Raw genomic sequence first — 12,990 nt, 5'->3', positions numbered from 1 at the left:
CCCAAAAACATGCACCACGCCCTGCCCCCAGAACACACGCCAGATCCCTGGGGGCAACGTGCCTGCTCTCCGCCCCCAGTGGCGGAGCATGAAGTTCCACCCCGGCTACTCTACCCTATTTATTGTTAATAAAAAACCTCCCTTTCCATTCTGATGTTTCCTTGGATTAAGCCTCAGTACTAAACCAGTCCCTTGGCCTTTGGGGGGGGATGTAAAAATCTGCCCGGATGGGCTTGTTGGCCCCCCAAAAGAGGACATGTCTGGGTTTTCCTGGACATATGGCAACCCTAACTCTGAACATGGAAAGATAAGCACCCCACCATCTGTTACGCAATGGTCTGAGGATCTCATTGTCCTTGCTACATTAGAATATATTTCCTATGAATGTCAATCTCAGGTGGATACCGATGTGGACATCTGGGAGGCTTGTATCAACTTACAGGTTTAATTTAAGATGAAAGTTCTGGTATCCTTAATTTGAGCTGATGACATTATTTATTTATTCCCTCTCCTTTGTTTTTGTTTTTGTTTTCATTTTCTTTTCACCATTGTTAAATCTGCTAATGAAAAATTAATTAAAAGAAAAAGGTACCAGACTATATGAGGTATTACTGCAAGGTGTTTTGGGAACTTATAAAGTGTGATAGAAATGCAATCAACAAGCGACAGATGAACAGACATGGTATAAGAAGCTTTAGTTGTTCTTGTCATAAGCGTGTAACATTGGTCATATGAATAAACTAAGCTCAATCCAGTGGAATTACCAATAGTATATCATGATTATGATAATTAAAAGCAGCATAGAGAGTTTGGAATACAAGGACAACATAATTAAACAATACAATAGCCATTTACAGCAATATAGAGCTTTTTACACCAGGTCCTTAATCTTAGCTAGCTAATTGGTAGCCAGTGCAATTATTTCAGGAGTGTTGTGACATGGGAGCAGTGGTTTGCTCCAAAATAGAAAAAAAGAAAAGAAAGACACAGTTGAGCCGCTGCATTTTGTATCAGCTTCCAGGACAATATACAAATGCAATGATTGCTTACACCGACTGTTCAGTTTGCCTGTTAAAAGGCTAGCTGCGTTATTTAATTATGAATTAATGTGCATCTTTCTCAGACTTTGCCACCGAGTGGAAAACACATGGACAATAATTTGGGAGGTAGCACTGTTGCAGAGGGATTTGAAGTGACTGCCAAAAAAAAAAACCACAATGAAAACCTAGGCTCAATTTTGGAAATCACTCTAGCAAGATTACAGAAAAATGTGGGGGGAAATATACTGTTTGTATATATTTGCATTTAGCTACTCGCTGGATGCAGTTTTGGTTTGAGTTCTTTGGTCTGGCCGACTACTGAAATCTTGATGAATTATGCTGTCATTTTAGTTAACCAATCTAGTTCTTTGCTTGCTAGACTCCAAGGGCAAAAATGATGACCGATCCCTGTACACTGCACTGCAGGTAAATGTGTATCCAAAATAGGGTAGATTTAACATGGGTGCTTCAAGGGATATTATTTATCTATTTGTATTATTAATAGGACACAGAAGGCATAGGACTATTCATAGGACCAGAAGGCAGCCTCTCCTCAAACAACCTGAGATGTTAAGTGAGGTCTTATCGACCTTAGCAAGGACTCCTATTAAGTTGCCTGCCTTAAGGGTGTGGCTTAACAGGTACCCTGACCCGGCTGCTGCTTCATATTTGTGGCTTGGATTTTCCGAAGGCTTTCGCATCCCAGTGGCGTTCCGCCCAGGGCTTTGAAACTGGAAAATCAGAAATCAGTAAGAGAAATGCCTGAGGTGGCAAGACATAAAATCAGGAAGGAATTGGCATTGGGTAGAATTGCTGGCCCATTTGACAGCCTTCCGTACCCTGATCTGCACCTTTCCCCTTTGGGAGTTTCTGCTTTAAAAGGCCCCTGGCGAATTTCGCCTAATCCACAATTTATCTTACCCTCAGGGTTCATCAGTTCATGATGCTATCCCTGCTGAGCTATCCTCCTTTAAATACGCCACCTTTGACCAGGTGGTCAAGTTAATTAGGAGTTTGGGGAAAGGTGCTCTTTTAGCAAAATGTGATGTGGAAGCTGCCTTCTGCCTACTTCCTGTGCATCCACATGATTTTAAGTTGCTTGGGTTCCAGTTTGATGGAGCTTATTATGTGGATAAGGCAATGCCTATGGGATGTTCTATATCCTGTGCAGCATTTGAAGCTTTTAGTACGTTCTTGGATTGGGCCTGGCATACTAAAACAGGTTTCAGGGGCATGACCCATTACCTCGATGACTTTTTACTAGCTTCTGCAGCCGATTCAGATGAATGCTTGCTGTTATTGCAGGCATTTAGTGACCTAACGATAGAGTTAGGTGTTCTTTTGGCGGCTGATAAAACCGAAGGCCCAGCCACAAAGTTATCCTACTTAGGAATTCAGCTGGATACGGTGGTGCAGACTTCCGCTTTGCCCGAATTAAAATTGGTGGCTTTGCATGAATTAATTATGCAGTTTCTGCCACAAGATAAGATTACATTGAGGCACATCCAGTGCTTTTTGGGTCATTTGAATTTCGCTTGCAGAGTAGTAGCTCCTGGTCACCCCTTTTGTGCACGCCTGGCCAGGCTTTCATCAGGCCTGCGTTCACCCCATCATCGGGTGCGTTTGCCTAGTGAGATCAGGGCAGACCTCAAAATGTGGCTCGAATTCCTGAGGGAGTTCAATGGCATATCCTTATGGCAGGATACTTTGAATCTGCATTTCGATTTCCAGGTCCATTCAGACGCTGCTGGTTCTTTGGGTTTGGGGCTTTACTTCCGTGGCGGCTGGTGCACTCAGAGGTGGCCTGAGCATTGGCGGGATATAGCCATTACCCATGATTTAACCTTTCTTGAGGTTTCCCCCCATTGTAGTAGCAGTAGTGCACATCTGGGCCAAGGAGTTCAAGGACCGGCAGGTCTGTTTTTGGTCTGATAACCAGGCTGTGGTGAGCGCTTTGACAAAGTAGTCATCCCGCTCCAGTAGAGTCTCTGCCCTGTTGCGCATGTTTGTGCTGTGGTGCCTCAGATTTAACATTGTTTTTTCTGCCCGTTTTATTCCTGGCACTAATAACGACATCGCTGGTGCCCTATCCCATTTTCAGATGGAGCACTTCAGATCCCTGGCTCCAGATGCTCAGCAACTTCCAGAACATTTCCCAGCCCAACTTTGGAACCTTGGCATCAGCTAGTTTTACAGGGAGTAGTAGCATCTATTTGTCCTTCCACCTTAAAGTCTTATAAGAAGGCCTGGATGGACTTTTTAGCCTTCAGGGCGCAGCTCACGACCAGCCTTTCTACTGAGTATCCATCCACACAGCAGGTGTTGCAGTATTTGGCACACTTGCATTTTATGGGTCGTGCTGTAAAGTCCATTCAAATTCAGTCATCTGCCATTTTCTTCTTCTCTAAGTCCCTTTATTCTAGAGATCCTTGCGTGAAATTCATTGTGTGTAAGGCTCTAGAGGGTTGGGTCAGATTGCATCCACCCAGGGCTCCAGGTAGGAGGCCGGTCACTTTTGACCTTTTATGCGCTATGCGTAGCAAGCTGAGGCTTATTTGCTGGTCTACTTATGAGGCAAGACTCTTTTCATCAGCGTTCTCAATTGCTTTCTTTGGTGCACTGCGTGGGGGTGAAGTGGTGCTGGAGTCAGCACAGGGCAAGGTTTCTAGGGGCTTATTGTTACAGGAAGTTCAGCTATCTGATGCTGAGCTGGTGCTCACTATTCACAATTCCAAAACGGACCAGTTGGGCAGAGGCGCCTTGATGAAGCTGCCTGCTACTGGCAAGCCCGGCCCTTGTCCAGTTAAGGATGCCAGGAAATATTTAGTACTTTGCCCACCTGGGGATGGCCCCTTCCTGGTTCATGAGGATGGGTCCTTGTTAAAGAGGCATCAATTTGCTGCTGTAATGCATAAAGCAATCATAGCTTGTGGTCTGTCAGCCAGTGAGTTCACACCTCATTCGTTCCGCATTGGGGCAGCTACCATCGCTGCACATTGGGGTCTGTCTGTTGACAGGATTAAGGATTTGGGCCATTGGAAATCCGAAGCATGCAAAGGTTATGTTCAGAAACGGTGCTGAGGTGCAGTTGCTAACATTGTTTTGTTCATTCCTAGGTACTTTGTTCATTCCTTCAACTTGGAAGAGTTGAAGGCAGCTCTTCCTGGACTCAAAACATTCTGGTCGCAACTGCTGCCACAACACGAATGCAGAGGAAGTCGTTGCCCAGCTGCCACCAAGAGGGCCAGGAGGCACATCCAGAGCGCAGTGGCCAAGAAAGTTCTTGCCTTGGGCAGGATGGTGATCCGTCACCCGGGCATTACCTATTGCAATGCGTCCCTTTGCAGGTTTGATGGGGGTTCATCTGTCTGTGACTGGGAATTATTTGTGGCTAACCTCTGTGTCAGTGGGGTTAAGGGATTGGTTACAGGTGTGAGTGGTTGGCGGTGAGCGCGGGGCTCATGTGGCGGATAGGCTCTGGTTCAGGTGATAGGGATGGGGAAACGCTCTCGCCATCCCTATGTGAAGGGGTATACCGTTAAAGGAATCCAGGGACTCAATGGTTTGGTCAACCCTACGAGGGGTTGTGCCCGTGCCTGAGTCCAGGGGGACATCTGGGTGGTGGACATAGCATGTCCCCGGTTTTCCGCCATTTCAGGTGTTCACCCTAGGCTGACCTATGGTAGTGCCCTGGGTCAGCGCTGCCTGCAACGGTGCAGGGAACTAGTCGAACCAGAGCCGATGCAACCACTCACTTGCTGTAATCAATAAAGTTGTGGCCTAAATTCTGCCAAAAACCAAACCAAAATTTGAGTCTTGTGTGAATTTATTTAAGGGGGAGGTTTAAAGGTCTAAACACGCAACAACACAAAGCAGAAGGATAAGACTGAAAAAAGTGGTTTTGTGTGTTTATTTGCACTCCAGGCAAAGCTTCACTTGCTTACATTGGCTGGGGAATTGAGTTACCAGCTTATAAAATATGTGAAATGTTGCTGTGATCCAAAATTCATTCATGGGAAGCTAATCTGCTTCTCCTAATTGCCAATGACATTATTTCTTTATTCAGGTTTCCTAAATAAACCCCTCTGTTAAGACTTCACAGGACGAGATAGATCAGAGCACAAGCCAGCTATGGGCAGTTTGAGATGTGCCCTTGACATCTCTGAAGGCTGAAGTGCTGCTTCAAAGCCAGTTATCAGCAGCGTGAAGACTCTGGGAATGAAAGGCTACATTTATGAACAGACCTTGGTTTTTTATAATGATGATGTGCATTATTTCATACCAATTTTCAGAAGGCGTGTAAGTTTTTAATCACTTCTGTAAGAACATGCCCAATAAATTAAAACACAATTAGCAAGAGAGTAGGCCAGCCCCTGGTCTCAACTAAACCACAAAACACCATTGATTCCCCCCCACCCCCACCCCTGCAATAAACATCAGTGGCTCTGCATCTATGCATTTGTAAAGTCTCCTTCCCAGAGGCATATATCTGATTGCCCTTTCCTAGTGGCTGGCACTTTGTGAATAACAAAGTCTCTGTGTTGGGTGTGAATTAGCCACTTCTGCAGCTGTCCTGCTTGTCAAGGTTTAAAAATAGGACCAATGTTTTCAAGGCATGTACCGGTATAGTCTGCTCCAGAAGAAGTTGCAATGATGGCACACAGAGCACTCTTACACCAGAGGCTGGTTAAAAGGAAGATCTGGATCAACTGGTAGTTCTGGAGGTGATTTGCAGTAGATTGGCAAGGATATGTATCTCCCACTCAATAGCAGAAATAAAACTCCCCTCTCCCCACCCTAAATGATACTGCTGAAATGAAGAAAGCTTGATGTTTTTGTGTATAAAGTCCATAGACTCCATTCAGCTCTGGTATTCAAAACTCAAAACAAATTCCTGGGCTCAACATTATTGGCGCCCGCCCTGTGGAACACCCTTCCATCAGATGTCAAAGAAATAAAAAAACACCTGACATTTAGAAGACATCTGAAGGCAGCCCTGTTTAGGGAAGTTTTTAATGACTGATGTTTTAATGTATTTTTAATCTCTTGTTGGAAGCCGCCCAGAATGGCTGGGGAAACCCAGCCAGAGGAACAGGGTATAAGTAATAAATTATTATTATATACATTATTATTTTTAAATTCAAAGTGTCACTTTTAAAAACTTGGTGGAATAACAGAAGCACAGAGTTGTAAGGGACCCCATGGATCATGCAATGCAGAAATATCCATCCATACAGGGACCAAACCTGTGACCTTGGCATTATCAGCACTATGCTCTAACCAACTGAGCTAATTGGCAAGACAGGATGGTGATTCTCAAGGTTCTAGTTTAAAAAAACAATTCAAATTCCACAAGCATGAGGTCTACCCACCCTTTTCATAGCAGCTCATCCACAGCCTCTCTACACCAGTGTTACTTGTAGAGGGGATTATATATTGTTGATTCCGCAATGCCCATCTCCAGTTATCTGGGCAATTTATCTTCTGACCACTGAGGCCACTGTCTGAGTGAATCCCTTTCCTTTCTGTCATAGAAACACAGAATTGTAGAGTTGGAAGCCCCCCCCCCCCAAGGATCATCTAGTCCAATCCCCTGCAATGCAGGAATATGCAGCTGTCCCATACCGGGATTGAACCTGCAACCTCGGTGTTATTGGCACCATTCTCTAACCAACCGAGTCAAGAGTGAATGTGTGTTGTTCCTTTCTAAGGCCAGTATTAATCTTTTCCCTGGGTCCCTGCAATTTTAGGCTTTCTACCCAACCCCATCATGCTGACAGGCATGTGTGTGAAAATTTAGAGGGGGGGTTGACAAAGCCTGCAGAAGAATCAGCTTGCTGATTCCACCAATGCATTATACAAGGAAATGAAAAACATACGCAGTATGTGCAGTGAATAAGATGCTGTTACTATTAGCCGGGCTGCTATCTTTCCTCTGCAGGTGTTTCAGACAGCCTTGATTGAAAGGCCCTAAAATTACACTGAGTGCTCGTCCTAAGCAAACAGGTTAACAAATTTGTGTTCCCGCAGGAATTTTGCCTTGCAAAATTAGGGCTCATTTTTGTACTCAAAACCCATCCCCTGGGTTTCTGGGGTTTTTCCTGTTGTTATTCTGTCTCTCACAGCTACAATAAACCTACCATTACAATTATGGACTGGTCATTTCTTTGTCAGAGGACAAACAGGCAAATTTAGCAAATCAAATACTCCCCCCCCTCACTGTACTTTGCCGTAGTGGAGATTTCTTTTTAAAACTGATATCAGTTCGTTTAATTCAAGGTAGGTAGACCTTACCATTTCCTTATTTCAGTTGGCCTTGTTAAAATTATTTGATGAATTATTATTATTATTATTATTATTATTATTATTATTATTATTATTATCGGATTTCTATCTTTCCTTTCCTCACAAGGGAGCCCAGTACAGCAAGCACCAATGTGGTAAAATACTTCTGTTATTTTTTAAAAAGACAATTAAGAGCATCTCAAAACATTTTAAAGCATTAAATCTTAAAGCATGTAAAACACTCACATGCCCTCAGGGTTAACAATTTCAAGCTAGCCAGGAACAGTATATTGCAGCCTGGTGAACAGGACTTTTTTTTTTTTTTAGTTCTTATTGAAAGTTAATGAGGAAAACAATTGCATCACACCGGCGAGGGCATTCCACAAATGGGGAACCAGCACTGTGAAGGCCCTTTCATGGCTCCATGCCAAGCAGGAAGCTCCTAGCAGCAGAAGCGCAAATAAGACCCCTCCCCCTGCCAATTGTAAGGCCTGAGGTTCTCTGCTGTAAGGGTGGGGAATCTTTCTTTAGTCCAAGATTTGGATTCCCTTCTGGTAAGCCTTTCAAGGGCTAAATGCCGTTGATTTGCAAGAAAAGAGGCAAAAATGGGCAGAGCGATGAATATACTGTATTGGCCCGAATATAAGCTGCACATTTTCCCCCAAATTCCGACCGTGAAAAGTTAAAGTGCGGCTTAAATTTGTGACCTTACAAAAATGGGCTTTTACAATATCGCTGCTGAAACAGACATACAGTAAAACGGAACATTTGCCATTTACGGGTTAGAGTGCCTGCGGAATTTTAAGGGAGTGGCTTATATTTGGGAACCAGGCAGAGGGCCTTCTCGGTAGTGGCACCCACCCTGTGGAATGCCCTCCCACTAGAGGTCAAAGGGAACAACAATTACCAGACCTTTAGAAGGCATCTCAAGGCAGCCCTGTTTAGGGAAGCTTTTAATGTTTGATGGATTTCTGTATTTTAGAATTTCTGTTTTTTTGGAAGCCGCCCAGAGTGGCTGGGGGAACCCGGCCAGATGGGCGGGGTATAAATAATAAATTATTATTGTTGTTGTTGTTGTTGTTGTTGTTCTTGTTGTTGTTGTTGTTGTCTCCCCCCCTTGAATTTTAAAGGTGCGGCTTATTTGAGGGTGCGGCTTATATTTGGGCCAATACGGTGATTGTTTACCTTTGTTCGGCAGGTTGGTTTCTGCACACTCTCGCACAACCCTCCCTATCTACCATCCAGGTAAACAAGAAACATTTGAGGTACATGAGGTCATTCAATGGAGAATGGGTTGTGTGCATTCCTTCTCCATCACATGAAAAGAAGCATTGCATAGGCAACTGTAAGGGTTATAGCAGGCATCCCCAAACTGTGGCCCTCCACATGTTTTGGCCTACAACTCCCATGATCCCTAGCTAATAGGACCAGTGGTCAGGGATGATGGGAATTGTAGTCCAAAACATCTTGAGGGCCGAAGTTTGGGGATGCCTGGGTTATAGAGAACAGCCCCCCCTCATCAAGTCGAGCTCTTCGCAGAGCAGAAAGTCCAGTAGCGGATCGGATTACAGGAATCAGGAAGTAGAGAGGGAGGTGAGAGGCTCTGACAGCATGCGAGAGCCTCAACACCGCGTAGAGAAGGAAGCAGCTGGGAAGGAAATGACGGGATTGGCCACTGGAGAGCAGTCAGAAGGACGGCCCTTCCACTCCGACGCCTGAATTGAGGCGCACAGCACCCCGTAGGGCGAGAGGGAGGCGCTTTGGGGTTCCCAAGCTGTTATGTTGGGCGCGAAACAGGAAGAAGCCATCGCGAGGTTCTGATTCGGACTAAGCAGACATGTTTTCCAGACTCTTTGCACTGTAAATAATATGCACAATAAAAACACCTGAAAGACAAGGAGGTGTGGAGCGTCATTACTCAAGAGTAGCCACAAAAACCTCTGGCAGCAACTTATGAGCCTGAGGCTAGTCCTACTAAAAGTCTGCCACAACCTGACTGGAAGATATTTTGCTGCCTCTCTCTATGGGTTGTGCACTGGGCGAGGAACAACTGAAACCATCTTAGGATAAGAAGGCTTTTCCGGACAAAAAACAGTCTCCATTTGCCATGGTGAATGATAGACTTTGTTCCTAGAGTTGTTGCTTGAGAGATGCAGAGATGTGTCCTGTAAATATACTTCTGTTTTAGTTTATGCATCAGTGTCCCAGCCTTAAAATATTGCCATTGCCAGTCTAAGTGTGTGTTCTGTATATCCCTATAGGGAAGTCAGGCAGAGCGATCTGCTATGAGCTGTGACGGAAGGTTGCACTGGGTTGTCACTGCGTCAATCATTCATGACACATAAGGAACAAGTCAGGGTGCCTAAGCAGTCTATATACATGTCTGTTGTTTATATGATTACTGAATCGGCTCCATATTAATCTGTTGAGCTATTTAGAAAATTGAACAAAAGCACTCCCAACATTCCCCCCCCTCTCAAGCATACACAAACACACAGAGAGATGCAAGCTGCTATTTTAATGGAAGCTGCTGCTTTGCTAGAGTCATCATAAAGCTTTCTTCCAATATTTCTTCCTCTTCTTGCCCTGACACTGAGCAATTTACTTTCATTTCTTTTCTAAACACTGACTAAAATATTTCTGAGGGATTCCCCCCCCCTCCTTATCTACTGAGGATTAAATTTGCATGTGATTTAGCTCAGCCAAGGCTCATGTTTTTAATCAACATTAATTAATTAAGCAAGGTTATGCTTAAAATTCTACAAGGCAGGCTTAAGCAGTATGTGGACCGAGAACTCCCAGAAGTGCAAGCTGGATTTCGAAAAGGCAGAGGAACCAGAGACCAAATAGCAAACATGCGCTGGATTATGGAGAAAGCTAGAGAGTTCCAGAAAAACGTCTACTTCTGCTTCATTGACTATGCAAAAGCCTTTGACTGTGTCGACCACAGCAAACTATGGCAAGTTCTTAAAGAAATGGGAGTGCCTGATCACCTCATCTGTCTCCTGAGAAATCTCTATGTGGGACAAGAAGCTACAGTCAGAACTGGATATGGAACAACTGAGTGGTTCAAAATTGGGAAAGGAGTACGACAAGGTTGTATATTGTCTCCCTGCTTATTTAACTTATATGCAGAATTCATCATGCGAAAGGCTGGACTAGATGAATCCCAAGCCGGAATTAAGATTGCCGGAAGAAATATCAACAACCTCAGATATGCAGATGACACAACCTTGATGGCAGAAAGCGAGGAGGAATTAAAGAACCTTTTAATGAGGGTGAAAGAGGAGAGCGCAAAATATGGTCTGAAGCTCAACATCAAAAAAACCAAGATCATGGCCACTGGTCCCATCACCTCCTGGCAAATAGAAGGGGAAGAAATGGAGGCAGTGAGAGATTTCACCTTCTTGGGCTCCTTGATCACTGCAGATGGTGACAGCAGTCACGAAATTAAAAGACGCCTGCTTCTTGGGAGAAAAGCAATGACAAACCTAGACAGCATCTTAAAAAGCAGAGACATCACCTTGCCGACAAAGGTCCGTATAGTTAAAGCTATGGTTTTCCCAGTAGTGATGTATGGAAGTGAGAGCTGGACCATAAAGAAGGCTGATCGCCGAAGAATTGATGCTTTTGAATTATGGTGCTGGAGGAGACTCTTGAGAGTCCCGTGGACTGCAAGAAGATCAAACCTATCCATTCTTAAGGAAATCAGCCCTGAGTGCTCCCTGGAAGGACAGATCGTGAAGCTCAGGCTCCAATACTTTGGCCACCTCATGAGAAGAGAAGAATCCTTGGAAAAGACCCTGATGTTGGGAAAGATTGAGGGCACTAGGAGAAGGGGACGACAGAGGACGAGATGGTTGGACAGTGTTCTCGAAGCTACGAACATGAGTTTGACCAAACTGCGGGAGGCAGTACAAGACAGGAGTGCCTGGCGTGCTATGGTCCATGGGGTCACGAAGAGTCGGACACGACTAAACGACTAAACAACAACAACAACAATTAACTAATCCCTGGAGGGTCAGCGTGGAATTCCTGTTGTAAACATGTAGGAAAAAAGGAAGCCGAGGGTAATCAGCGATGAAGCACGAGTCGGAAATTGGGGGTTGAAGGTTAGGAAGTTGCACTTTATCCTCCTACGCCGATGATTATTTCATTAAGCAACACTGACTGGCACTGAAATGGTTAGATCCTATTAGCTAACGTGATAATGCCACTTCATATTTCTGCATCTCTAAAATTGATAACCATTATTTGTGTAGCCATGCAAGTCTCATGGAGGAAAAGTGAAACAACTCCTGCCTTGTGGCTTCTATACACAGCAGGTTCATACCCTCTAATATTCCTCTATGGAAACAGGGACATGGGGACATCAGTGACCCCCACTCCCACCCCACACCTCCTCCTCAGAGGCTGGGGCAGGGACACAGATGCAGCGGCTGAACGAAGCAAGCGAGAACCGAGTGACCATAGCGGCTGCTGTTCAACACCCACGACCCCTCAGCACCCATCACAACTATGGCAGTGACCTCACAGACAGGCCCTGCCCTCTTCACTCTCCAACCCACCACTTTCTTTATGAGAGACTGTCTGACTGAGGAGTAGGAAAACTGTGAAAAAGTTTCTTAGGGACATTGAAGTGACCCAGACTCCCCCCTCCCAATAAAACAGGAAGTGGCATCATATTGTTGGGTGGAGGAGGAAAGGGAGCAGGAAACATAGATCTAAGAAAAGTGTAAGAGGGACGCTTAGATCTGCCCTTCTGGCCCTGGATCTGACATCGTGCTGAAGGGATGCTGTGCTGATGGGAATTTGGGATTCTGCATGGAAAAATTGAGAAGCCATGATGGCTTAAGGGGTTTTGTGATGATCTCAGTATTTTCAGGGCAGTTGGAGGGTCTAAAACAGGCATAGCCAACCTTGGCTCTCCAGATGTTTTGGAATTACAACTCCCATGATGCCTGACCACTGGCCCTGTTAGCTAGGGATCATGGGAGTTGTATTTCCAAAACATCCGGAGATCCAAGGTTGCCTATGCCTGGTCTAGAGGATTACCGTACTGTGTAGTGCAATTTGCCACTCAGAGGATGCACTAGCAGCTAGAGCAAACATCCCCAAACTTCGGCCCTCCAGATGTTTTGGACTACAATTCCCATCATCCCTGACCACTGGTCCTGTTAGCTAGGGATCATGGGAATTGTAGTCCAAAACATCTGGAGGGCCGAAGTTTGGGGATGCCTGAGCTAGAGGAAGGGATTCTTGCAATTCTAACACAGGGGAAGGCAACATGATGCTGCCCCATAATCCTTGCCCATTGGCCATGCTGGAGAGGGTTGATGGGAGTCGGAGTTCAACAACATTTGAAGGGTTCCATGTTGGCTACCTCTACATAAGAACATAAAAACCTGCTGTATCAGGCCAGTGGCCCAGCTGGTCCAGAATTTTGTTGTCACAGTGGCCAGCCAGATGCCTTTGGGAAACCCACAAGCTAGACCTGAGCCCAAGGAAACTCTCTCCTCCATTGGCTCCCAGCAGCTGATGTTCAGAAGCACACTGCCTCCGACTACCCTTGATCTAGCGGAATACGTTGCATGATGTTGTGTAAGAGATTGAGCAATAACCATCTTGACCTTCCCAAGAGAGATGGTGCAAACAGAAGCACACC

The sequence above is a fragment of the Zootoca vivipara genome, chromosome 3, assembly GCF_965207765.1.
Source record: "Zootoca vivipara chromosome 3, rZooViv2.hap1.1, whole genome shotgun sequence".
Lineage (NCBI taxonomy): Eukaryota > Metazoa > Chordata > Lepidosauria > Squamata > Lacertidae > Zootoca > Zootoca vivipara.
The sequence above is the reverse complement of the archived record's forward strand: the minus strand, read 5'-3'. Positions refer to the sequence as shown.